Source organism: Protopterus annectens, chromosome 14.part0 (genome assembly GCF_019279795.1).
Source record: "Protopterus annectens isolate FY-2018-M chromosome 14.part0, PAN1.0, whole genome shotgun sequence".
NCBI lineage: Eukaryota > Metazoa > Chordata > Ceratodontiformes > Protopteridae > Protopterus > Protopterus annectens.
This window is the reverse complement of record NC_056748.1, coordinates 53,486,518-53,499,418: the sequence shown is the minus strand read 5'-3', so window position 1 is coordinate 53,499,418 and position 12,901 is coordinate 53,486,518. Positions and strand designations below refer to the sequence as shown.

The following is a 12,901-nucleotide window of genomic DNA, read 5'->3' as shown; positions in this document are numbered from 1 at the left end:
TGTTAAATATGTACAATACATTATTCCCCTTACTTCCTTTATCCGTCAGTGTTAAATATGTACAATACATTATTCCCCTTACCTCCTTTATACGTCAGTGTTAAATATGTACAATACATTATTCCCCTTACTTCCTTTATCCGTCAGTGTTAAATATGTACAATACATTATTTCCCTTACTTCCTTTATCCGTCAGTGTTAGATTATGTACAATACATTATTCCCCTTACTTCCTTCATACGTCAGTGTTAAATATGTACAATACATTATTCCCCTTACTTCCTTTATCCGTCAGTGTTAGATATGTACAATACATTATTCCCCTTACTTCCTTTATCACTCAGTGTTACATATGTACAATACATTATTCCCCTTACTTCCTTTATCACTCACTGTTAAATATGTACAATATATTTCCCTTACTTCCTTTATCAGTCAGTGTTATATATACAATACATTATTCCCCTTACTTCCTTTATCCGTCAGTGTTAGATATATACAATACATTATTCCCCTTACTTCCTTTATCCGTCAGTGTTAAATATGTACAATACATTATTCCCCTTACCTGCTTTATACGTCAGTGTTAGATATGTACAATACATTATTCCCCTTACTTCCTTTATCCGTCAGTGTTAGTTATGTACAATACATTATTCCCCTTACTTCCTTTATCAGTCAGTGTTATATATACAATACATTATTCCCCTTACTTCCTTTATCACTCAGAGTTAGATATGTACAATACATTATTCCCCTTACTTCCTTTATCCGTCAGTGTTAAATATATACAATACATTATTCTCCTTACTTCCTTTATCCGTCAGTGTTAAATATGTACAATACATTATTCCCCTTACTTCCTTTATCCGTCAGTGTTAAATATGTACAATACATTATTCCCTTACTTCTTTTATCCGTCAGTGTTAGATATGTACAATACATTATTCCCTTACTTCCTTTATAATCAGTGTTAAATATGTACAATACATTATTCTTACTTCCTTTATCCGTCAGTGTTAGATATGTACAATACATTATTCCCTTACTTCCTTTATCCGTCAGTGTTAAATATGTACAATACATTATTCCTTACTTCCTTTATCCAGTGTTAAATATATACAATACATTATTCCCCTTACTTCCTTTATACGTCAGTGTTAAATATATACAATACATTATTCCCCTTACTTCCTTTATACGTCAGTGTTAAATATGTACAATACATTATTCCCTTACTGCTTTTATATCAGTGTTAGATATGTACAATACATTATTCCCCTTACTTCCTTTATACGTCAGTGTTAGATATGTACAATATATTATTCCCCTTACTTCCTTTATCAGTCAGTGTTAAATATGTACAATACATTATTCCCCTTACTTCCTTAATCTCTCAGTGTTAAATATGTACAATACATTATTCCCCTTACTTCCTTTATCCGTCAGTGTTAGATATGTACAATACATTATTCCCCTTACTTCCTTTATACGTCAGTGTTAAATATGTACAATACATTATTCCCCTTACTTCCTTTATACGTCAGTGTTAAATATATACAATACATTATTCCCCTTACTTCCTTTATCCGTCAGTGATAAATATATACAATACATTATTCCCCTTACTTCCTTTATCAGTCAGTGTTAAATATGTACAATACATTATTCCCCTTACTTCCTTTATCTGTCAGTGTTAAATATGTACAATACATTATTCCTCTTACTTCCTTTATCTGTCAGTGTTAAATATGTACAATACATTATTCCTCTTACTTCCTTTATACGTCAGTGTTAGATATGTACAATACATTATTCCCCTTACTTCCTTTATCCGTCAGTGTTAAATATGTACAATACATTATTCCCCTTACTTCCTTTATCCGTCAGTGTTAGATATGTACAATACATTATTCCCCTTACTTCCTTTATCCATCAGTGTTAAATATGTACAATACATTATTCCCCTTACTTCCTTTATCCGTCAGTGTTAAATATGTACAATACATTATTCCCCTTACTTTTTATCCACAATGATAAATATGTACAATACATTATTCCTTACTTCCTTCATCCACAGTGTTAAATATGTACAATACATTATTCCCCTTACTTCCTTTATACGTCAGTGTTAAATATGTACAATACATTATTCCCCTTTCTTCCTTTATCAGTCAGTGTTAGATATGTACAATACATTATTCCCCTTACTTCCTTTATCCGTCAGTTTAAGATATGTACAATACATTATTCCCCTTACTTCCTTTATCCGTCAGTGTTGGATATGAACAACACATTATTCCCCTTACTTCCTTTATCAGTCAGTGTTAGATATGTACAATACATTATTCCCCTTACTTCCTTTATCCGTCAGTGTTAAATATGTACAATTCATTATTCCCCTTACTTCCTTTATCCGTCAGTGTTAAATATGTACAATACATTATTCCCCTTACTTCCTTCATCTGTCAGTGTTAAATATGTACAATACATTATTCCCCTTACTTCCTTTATCCGTCAGTGTTAGATATGTACAATACATTATTCCCCTTACTTCCTTTATCACTCAGTGTTAAATATGTACAATACATTATTCCTCTTACTTCCTTTATCCGTCAGTGTTAGATATGTACAATACATTATTTCCCTTACTTCCTTTATCAGTCAGTGTTATATATACAATACATTATTCCCCTTACTTCCTTTATCTGTCAGTGTTAAATATGTACAATACATTATTCCCCTTACTTCCTTCATCCGTCAGTGTTAAATATGTACAATACATTATTCCCCTTACTTCCTTTATCACTCAGTGTTAAATATGTACAATACATTATTCCTCTTACTTCCTTTATCCGTCAGTGTTAGATATGTACAATACATTGTTTCCCTTACTTCCTTTATCAGTCAGTGATATATATACATTATTCCCCTTACTTCCTTCATCCGTCAGTGTTAAATATGTACAATACATTATTCCCCTTACTTCCTTTATCACTCAGTGTTAAATATGTACAATACATTATTTCCCTTACTTCCTTTATCAGTCAGTGTTATATATACAATACATTATTCCCCTTACTTCCTTTATCTGTCAGTGTTAAATATGTACAATACATTATTCCCCTTACTTCCTTCATCCGTCAGTGTTAAATATGTACAATACATTATTCCCCTTACATCCTTTATCAGTCAGTGTTATATATACAATACATTATTCCCCTTACTTCCTTTATCTGTCAGTGTAAAATATGTACAATACATTATTCCCCTTACTTCCTTTATCTGTCAGTGTTAAATATGTACAATACATTATTCCCCTTACTTCCTTTATCCATCAGTGTTAAATATGTACAATACATTATTCCCCTTACTTCCTTTATCACTCAGTGTTAAATATGTACAATACATTATTCCCCTTACTTCCTTTATCACTCAGAGTTAGATATGTACAATACATTATTCCTCTTACTTCTTTTATCCGTCAGTGTTAGATATGTACAATACATTATTCTCCTTACTTCCTTTATCCGTCAGTGTTAGATATGTACAATACATTATTCCCCTTACTTCCTTTATCCGTCAGTGTTAGATATGTACAATACATTATTCCCCTTACTTCCTTTATCCGTCAGTGTTAGATATGTACAATACATTATTCCCCTTACTTCCTTTATCCATCAGTGTTAAATATGTATAATACATTACTCCCCTTACTTCCTTTATCCGTCAGTGTTAGATATGTACAATATATTATTCCCCTTACTTCCTTTATCAGTCAGTGTTATATATACAATACATTATTCCCCTTACTTCCTTTATCTGTCAGTGTTAAATATGTACAATACATTATTCCCCTTACTTCCTTTATCCGTCAGTGTTAAATACGTACAATACATTATTCCCCTTACTTCCTTTATCCGTCAGTGTTAGATATGTACAATACATTATTCCCCTTACTTCCTTTATCAGTCAGTGTTATATATACAATACATTATTCCCCTTACTTCCTTTATCCGTCAGTGTTAAATATGTATAATACATTACTCCCCTTACTTCCTTTATCCGTCAGTGTTAGATATGTACAATACATTATTCCCCTTACTTCCTTTATCAGTCAGTGTTATATATACAATACATTATTCCCCTTACTTCCTTTATCCGTCAGTGTCAGATATGTACAATACATTATTCCCCTTACTTCCTTTATCAGTCAGTGTTATATATACAATACATTATTCCCCTTACTTCCTTTATCCGTCAGTGTTAGATATGTACAATATATTATTCCCCTTACTTCCTTTATCTGTCAGTGTTAAATATGTACAATACATTATTCCCCTTACTTCCTTCATTCGTCAGTGTTAAATATGTACAATACATTATTCCCCTTACTTCCTTTATCCGTCAGTGTTAGATATGTACAATACATTATTCCCCGTACTTCCTTTATCACTCAGTGTTAAATATGTACAATACATTATTCCTCTTACTTCCTTTATCCGTCAGTGTTAGATATGTACAATACATTATTTCCCTTACTTCCTTTATCAGTCAGTGTTATATATACAATACATTATTCCCCTTACTTCCTTTATACGTCAGTGTTAGATATGTACAATACATTATTCCCCTTACTTCTTTTATCCGTCAGTGTTAGATATGTACAATACATTATTCCCCTCACTTACTTTATACATCAGTGTTAAATATGTACGATACATTATTCCCCTCACTTCCTTTATCCTTCAGTGTTAAATATGTACAATACATTATTCCCCTTACTTCCTTTATCCGTCAGTGTTAAATATGTACAATACATTATTCCCCTTACTTCCTTTATCTGTCAGTTTTAAATATGTACAATACATTATTCCCCTTACTTCCTTTATACATCAGTGTTAAATATGTACAATACATTATTCCCCTTACTTCCTTTATCAGTCAGTGTTATATATACAATACATTATTCCCCTTACTTCCTTTATACGTCAGTGTTAAATATGTACAATACATTATTCCCCTTACTTCCTTTATCCGTCAGTGTTAGATATGTACAATACATTACTCCCCTTACTTCCTTTATCCGTCAGTGTTAAATATGTATGATACATTATTCCCCTTACTTCCTTTATCAGTCACTGTTAAATATGTACAATACATTATTCCCCTTACTTCCTTTATCCGTCAGTGTTAGATATGTACAATACATTATTCCCCTTACTTCCTTTATCCGTCAGTGTTAGATATGTACAATATATTATTCCCCTTACTTCCTTTATCACTCAGTGTTAGATATGTACAATACATTATTCCTCTTACTTCCTTTATCCGTCAGTGTTAAATATGTACAATACATTATTCCCCTTACTTCCTTTATCCGTCAGTGTTAAATATGTACGATACATTATTCCCCTTACTTCCTTTATCCGTCAGTATTAGATATGTACAATACATCATTCCCCTTACTTCCTTTATCAGTCAGTATTATATATACAATACATTATTCCCCTTCCTTCCTTTATCCGTCAGTATTATATATACAATACATTACTCCCCTTACTTCCTTTATCCGTCAGTGTTAAATATGTATGATACATTATTCCCCTTACTTCCTTTATCCGTCAGTATTATATATACAATACATTATTCCCCTTACTTCCTTTCTCCGTCAGTATTATATATACAATACATTATTCCCCTTACTTCCTTTATCCGTCAGTGTTAAAGCTGTACAATACATTATTCCCCTTACTTCCTTTATCAGTCAGTGTTATATATACAATACATTATTCCCCTTACTTCCTTTATACGACAGTGTTAAATATGTACAATACATTATTCCCCTTAATTCCTTTATCCGTCAGTGTTAAATATGTACAATACATTATTCCTCTTACTTCCTTTATACGTCAGTGTTAGATATGTACAATACATTATTCCCCTTACTTCCTTTATCCGTCAGTTTAAGATATGTACAATACATTATTCCGCTTAGTTCCTTTATCCGTCAGTGTTAGATATGTACAATACATTATTCCCCTTACTTCCTTTATCAGTCAGTGTTAAATATGTACAATACATTATTCCCCTTACTTCCTTTATCCGTCAGTGTTAAATATGTACAATACATTATTCCCCTTACTTCCTTTATCACTCAGTGTTAGATATGTACAATACATTATTCCCCTTACTTCCTTTATCCGTCCGTGTTAAATATGTACAATACATTATTTCCCTTACTTCCTTTATCACTCAGTGTTATATATACAATACATTATTCCTCTTACTTCCTTTATACGTCAGTGTTAGATATGTACAATACATTATTCCCCTTACTTCCTTTATCCGTCAGTGTTAAATATGTACAATACATTATTCCCCTTACTTCCTTTATCCGTCCGTGTTAGATATGTACAATACATTATTCCCCTTACTTCCTTTATCCGTCAGTGTTAGATATGTACAATACATTATTCCCCTTACTTCCTTTATCAGTCAGTGTTAAATATGTACAATACATTATTCCCCTTACTTCCTTTATCAGTCAGTGTTAAATATGTACAATACATTATTCCCCTTACCTGCTTTATACGTCAGTGTTAAATATGTACAATACATTATTCCCCTTACCTCCTTTATACGTCAGTGTTAAATATGTACAATACATTATTCCCCTTACTTCCTTTATCAGTCAGTGTTAAATATGTACAATACATTATTCCCCTTACTTCCTTTATCCGTCAGTGTTAAATATGTACAATACATTATTCCCTTACTTCCTTTATCCAAGTGTTAGATATGTACAATACATTATTCCCCTTACCTCCTTTATCCGTCAGTGTTAAATATGTACAATACATTATTCCCCTTACTTCCTTTATCTGTCAGTGTTAAATATGTACAATACATTATTCCCCTTACTTCCTTTATCCGTCAGTGTTAGATATGTACAATACATTATTCCCCTTACTTCCTTTATCCGTCAGTGTTAGATATGTACAATACATTATTCCCCTTACTTCCTTTATCTGTCAGTTTTAAATATGTACAATACATTATTCCCCTTACTTCCTTTATACATCAGTGTTAAATATGTACAATACATTATTCCCCTTACTTCCTTTATCAGTCAGTGTTATATATACAATACATTATTCCCCTTACTTCCTTCATACGTCAGTGTTAAATATGTACAATACATTATTCCCCTTACTTCCTTTATCCATCAGTGTTAGATATGTACAATACATTATTTCCCTTACTTCCTTTATCCGTCAGTGTTAGATATGTACAATACATTATTCCAAGGTTAGGGTGGTACTTTTTCTGTACAGTTGATGCTTTTCATTGGGATGTTGGGTTACTGTATTTTACTTGAAAGTGTCTATACAGTAGTACACACGACGTACTAGGTGTGACATATGTCATAAGCATTAACAACAAACCATCAAATTGGACAGGGAATATAAAATTAATAAACAAAATCAGTGCTAAAGCAATCACCAGTCTAGGGACCTAAACTTATATTACAATATCTACACCACCAGGCAGAGTGGCAGGTACCTAAACCTAGCAAATTCTTCATTTCTGTAATATGCTGCCCTTCTAGATTAAGCAGAGTACTTACTAAAATTTTAAAAGCACTCTTACTGGCTGAATGGGTGATCAAGAAAGTGCCTTTAAGCAGAAAATGGAAGGTTGCTTGGTCCCTGAGATGAGGGAGTTAGAATCAATGCCATCACAGAAACTGGATCAAGTGACCAAATGGGTTTTAACCAATTCCTTGGCAATAGCCCAAACCAAAAAGTTTCCATTTTTTTCTGTATGTTTTAGTAGCATTTGGCTTCTGAGATAACAAGAGAATCTTAAATATCTATTTATTAAATGAAGGAATTTCCGGCCACAACTGCAAGTTGAAAAACAAGAGAATCTTAAATATCTATTCATTAAATGAAGGAATTTCTGGCCACAACTGCAAGTTGAGAAGCCAGGAAGTTACACTGAGGGAGTACAGCTTGGGAGCTCTCTTTCCCAGAGTACAAAAGTATTCTTCTTTGTTTCAAAATGGGGCCTTCTCCAAAAGATGAGGCAATAGTAGAGGGAACCACACAAGCCTGGGTCAACAGTCTGTCAAGTTTTGCTTTCTGAATGAATGCCATCACCAGAGGAAATGGGACAACACCATAGTGAGGGTCCGGGGGAAGACATGTGCAAGAGCATCTTCCTGGTGAAAGAATGAAGCGGAAGGTGTTATACTTGGTGCTGGCTAGGGAAGCTGTAGTAAAGTTACCCCACTATTGGAAACTTTTCTGCACCATCAAGGAATCGAGAGGTCATCTATGAGCCAACAGCAGCCAGTATCTGCAGAATTTGTCTGCCAGAAAAATGAAATCCCTAACAATGTGATTCACAACAAGGAAGTGATTCCTTGGCAGAGGTAATTCCCAGATCTCAGAGCTTGCAGACATCGTGGGCAGGGGGGGGGGGGGGGGTAAGACAAGATTCCCTTTGTTTGCAGATGTCCCTTACCACTACTGTTGCTGGATTCTAACTTCTCACGTAACTGTATGATGTCCTTTCAACATCACTGTTGCAGTAGTCCATACAGTTTACTATCATTTTAGTGACTGCACTTTGTGCGAATTATCATTTCTATGAACCGTACAAACTAAAACAAAAACAGCGACCGAGAAAAAAGTCTAAACGCGAAAGTGGTGAATGTTCAAATTCGACACAATTCGAACACTCAAAACACTTCTGCAACTGGTATTACTGTGAAACACACAGCAAAGAACGTTTTTGCAGGGGGCAAGCCCCCTGCACTCCCCCGTGTGGGGGGCACATAGCCCCCCACACCCCCGGCTACTTATATATACAAACGAGATCGCACTACAATGAGGGAAAGGGTACATTTCCTGATCCCCACTATAGTGCGATCTGCATTAAAATGTAGAAAATCACAACAGCGAATGTTGTATTGCATTTGCTGTTGTGCATTTCTACATTTATTTATTCGTTCTTTCGTGACTATCGAATGGGGCGTTTCGGACTAACATAAACCACAAGTCCCATCACCCATTTGATAGCAAACCATTCCATACAACTGGGAGAGTGCTAAAGCTACTGAAAAGAGAGGGAGGAGGAAGAAGGAACAGAATTATGGTCCAACAAATCTTGGAATTTAGACCTGGCAAAACATGGTCTGGCCTCAGAAAACACATCAAACTTGTAGTGTTTAGTAAAAGTATGAGCAGAGGACCAGGTAGTTGCCTAGAGAGGAATGTACAGCCCCAGTAGAATAAGTCTTGATAGAGGAAGGAAGCAGTTTCCCATGATGAGAATAACAAAAGGAAATGGGCTTAGAAATCCAAGAAGAAATGATTTGCTTGGAGACTGGCTGACAGTTTATCTTGAAAAGATACAAAAAGTCAGTCAGACTTCCTAATGACCTTTTGTCTTGTCTAAGCAAAACTGAGCTGCCTATAAACATCCAAAAGAATACTCTCTGCTCTGTTTTGGGAGAGGAAAAATGAATGAAGACTAATGGATTAATTTAAAGACTGCTCACTGACCACTTGGGACTAATCCCTGCTTTATGCCCAAAGGGTAATGCTGTTCTTACTGACGGCCAAAAATAGGAGAAACTGCAATAAGTGCTTGCAGTTCTGAAATCCTCTTGGCAGATGTCAAAGCAACCAACACAACTTTCCAAGTGCAAAGCTTTAGGAATGAACTGGTGGCCGACTCAAAGGGTGCTAAAATCAGTTTTACCAGAATGCAATTCAGGTCCCAAAAAGGAAGAATAGGTTTTCTTGGTGGTCTAATGTGAAGGACAGTTTCAAAAACTGTTTGACCTCAAACTGGGATGAAGGGGCTGTATCTACTGGGTCTATATCAGCTTATCGAAAGATTATAAGAGCGAACGCTCTTTGATCGACCCCTAAATGTCGAACAACCTAAATAGCGAAGACACAGAACAGTTCCGCAAAAATAAATAAATAAAAACCACAACAAAGTGGAGGGTTTCACCCCCCACACCCCCCTACTTAAATATACCAACTCTAAGATTGTACCACAATGGAGAAATGGCAAACTCCCGAAAACAGTCCAATGATTTTTTTCCCCTGGGGGGGGGGGGGTTGCTGTTCTGTGTCTTCGCTATTTAGGTTGATCGATGTTTAGGATTCGATCAAAGAGTGTTCGCTCTTATCAGCTTTCGATATGCTGATATGGACCCGGATCTATAGACAGACTAGCAGAAATGGCTGGCAAATGAGCTTTAACAGAACAGTAAGCCAGTCCACAAATAAGACAAGACAGTAGGAATTCCTACTGTAAAGGGATTCTTTTTCTTCTTTTTGCATCACAAAGAAACTTTCTTCCATTTAATTACATAAGATTTTCTGGTAGTAGGTTTTCTAGCCTACTGTAAAACCTGAAGCATAATCTCAGAAAAGTGGTGCCCAAAAGGAATTAAAACTTTTATCACTCAGTTAACTGCAGAGTTTGGAGAGGAGGGTTCTGTAAGCCCATCCTGGGGGATAACTTGTCATGAAAGACCCTAGCCAGGTGAAACAGAAGGGGAAACGAGTGATGGCTGACACGGACATCCTCCAAAAAGGCCTTACTGAGACAGACACCTGGTGTCAAAGTCATGGCTTCAAGCTAAATGTCAAAAAATGCAGTCATATCCCGTTTGGGAAAAACAAAACACCCACGAATTACCACATAGGCGGCAGCCCCCTTAATACAGAAGAGGTAATAAGAGATCTGGGGACCCAGGTAGATAGTAATCTCTCCTTTGACAATCATATTGCCAAAGTAGTTAGGAAATCCTTCTATGTGGCCCATCTAATTACTATGGGGTTCACATCTAGAAATAAAAAGAGGTTAGTGCCCCTCTACTCGTCACTTATCAGACCCATCATAGAGTACAATGCCCCATTTAGGATGTACCTCACAAGACACTTCCAACAGCTTGAAAGACCACAAAAGCACCTCACCAAGAAGACTACTGGCCTCAAACATATGTTCTACGCAGCCCGACTGAAAAAACTCTGGCTGTACTCAGTGGCATATTGCTTACTCAGAGGTAATCTCTGCCTGACTTACAAAGCCATGTCCAACTCAGAAATGATGGACATGCTCCACCTAAAGAAATCCAAGTCACTGCGAGCCATGCGCTCTACTGAGCTAAACCTCACCACAACAATAAATAGAACATGCTGGAAGGATAGATTCCCGTCAGAGACTCCCCATGCTTTGGAACAAAATTTCTAACTACATTAGGCAGAGCCCCTCACTAACACTCTTCAAGAGAAGCCTTGACGAGTGGATGGGTAACACAAAATACACCCCTGGGATCACTTCATTGGCTCTGCTTGACAGAGGATCAGTTAATCAATCAATGGGGTGGCGAAAGCCGACACACTCTGGCTAGGCTTATAAATGCCCTCGGGCAGATAGCCTAGTACCTACCTATGAACCTATGTCTTGGCAAAAAGGGAGTCAGCAACACGAGTTTTGGATCGTCCTTCGTAATATTTAAAGGACTTTGGGCAAAAGAGGAAGAGGATGGAAGGCATAGTGGAATCTCCCTCTCCATGAAAATAACATGGTGTCCCATCTTCTTTGCCAGTGGGCTTGGGTCCCAGCAAAAGACCTTGATCAGTTGTCTGTTCTGGAAGGGTAAGTAAAAATTATATCAGTTATGTTGTACATATCTCTAAACTGCCCAGAATACTGTAGAACGTTCCTGACTAGATTTTTTTTTTTTAAATATTTGAAGAACTCTAGCATGAAACCACTGATACTTTATACATGATTCTAATGTGCACACCACAATCTATATATATGATCTAATACCAGCAATATCAACACTCCACCCTCTATCACCCTCCAAATATTTTCAGGAATAAGCCTTTGCTCCCTTGTAAACTGCACTACATATGTGTCCTACACTCGCTTACTATACTTACATCAGAAATTAAAAACAGCTGACATTACATACAGAAGTATTTAAATAAAGCACCAAATATTACTCCCTTGCCAAAAATCAACTGTGCGCGTATGTTATTTCTAATTCTTCTGGCACTTCTGACAAGACAGCAATCTGCTGAAGATCTCCACCACGGATCTGCCAACAAACTGTCCTGATTTCAGTGTCTGCTGAAGATCTCCATCAGGGATCTGCCAATAAACTGTCCCGATTTCAGTGGAGTCCCGGAGGCATCCCCTCTGCTCCCTGTCCCCCAACAGCAGTCATTTCATGAACCCCATCCCCTGCTCCATCCGGACGCCTGTCCACTGTTTTCCCCATTCTGCCCTGCCTCTCTCTCTCTCTCATCACGACTCCTTCTTGCCTTCCTTTTTTGAAGACAAAGTATTGGTTCAACTACTCTGCTCCCCCCGTTTTCTGTGATCTTCCTTCTATCTTAGCTCAGCTTGGATAAGTCTGTCCCATCCTCCTGCTATTCATTTTAAAAAGTGTTTGCTTCCCTTCCTGACATCTTCAACTAAATTCCTTTCAATTTTACCCTTTCCACTACTGTCAATGCTTGTATTGTGCCTCCTCCATCCTCCCACACTTGCTTTCCACTTCATGCAATACCATCTTCTACCTCTGCTACTAGTCCCACACTTCTATATAACCACAACTGCCGTTTCCACACTTTTCCTTTTGGCTCTTCTGCACATCCGTGCCCACAGCCCTGAGCATTCTATCCCTGACCCATTACAATAGCCTGTTCTACTCTCTTTGTCTTAAATTACTCCTGACCTCGTCTCCCAACACAGCATAATCACTCTTCCCATACCCACACCATTACCTTTTTCTTCTTCTCCCTACTTTAAACCACACAGTAGCACAATTACTGGGGGCTAATGGTGCTTAAAGTGG

The 12,901-nt window shown here is 36.4% G+C and overlaps 1 protein-coding gene across 1 annotated transcript in view; it reads right to left on the bottom strand.

The window, feature by feature from the left end:
- The window catches only part of CASP7 (caspase 7), a 472,872-nt gene that overhangs the window by 214,728 nt on the left and 245,243 nt on the right, over positions 1–12,901 (bottom strand). The window lies entirely within an intron of this gene.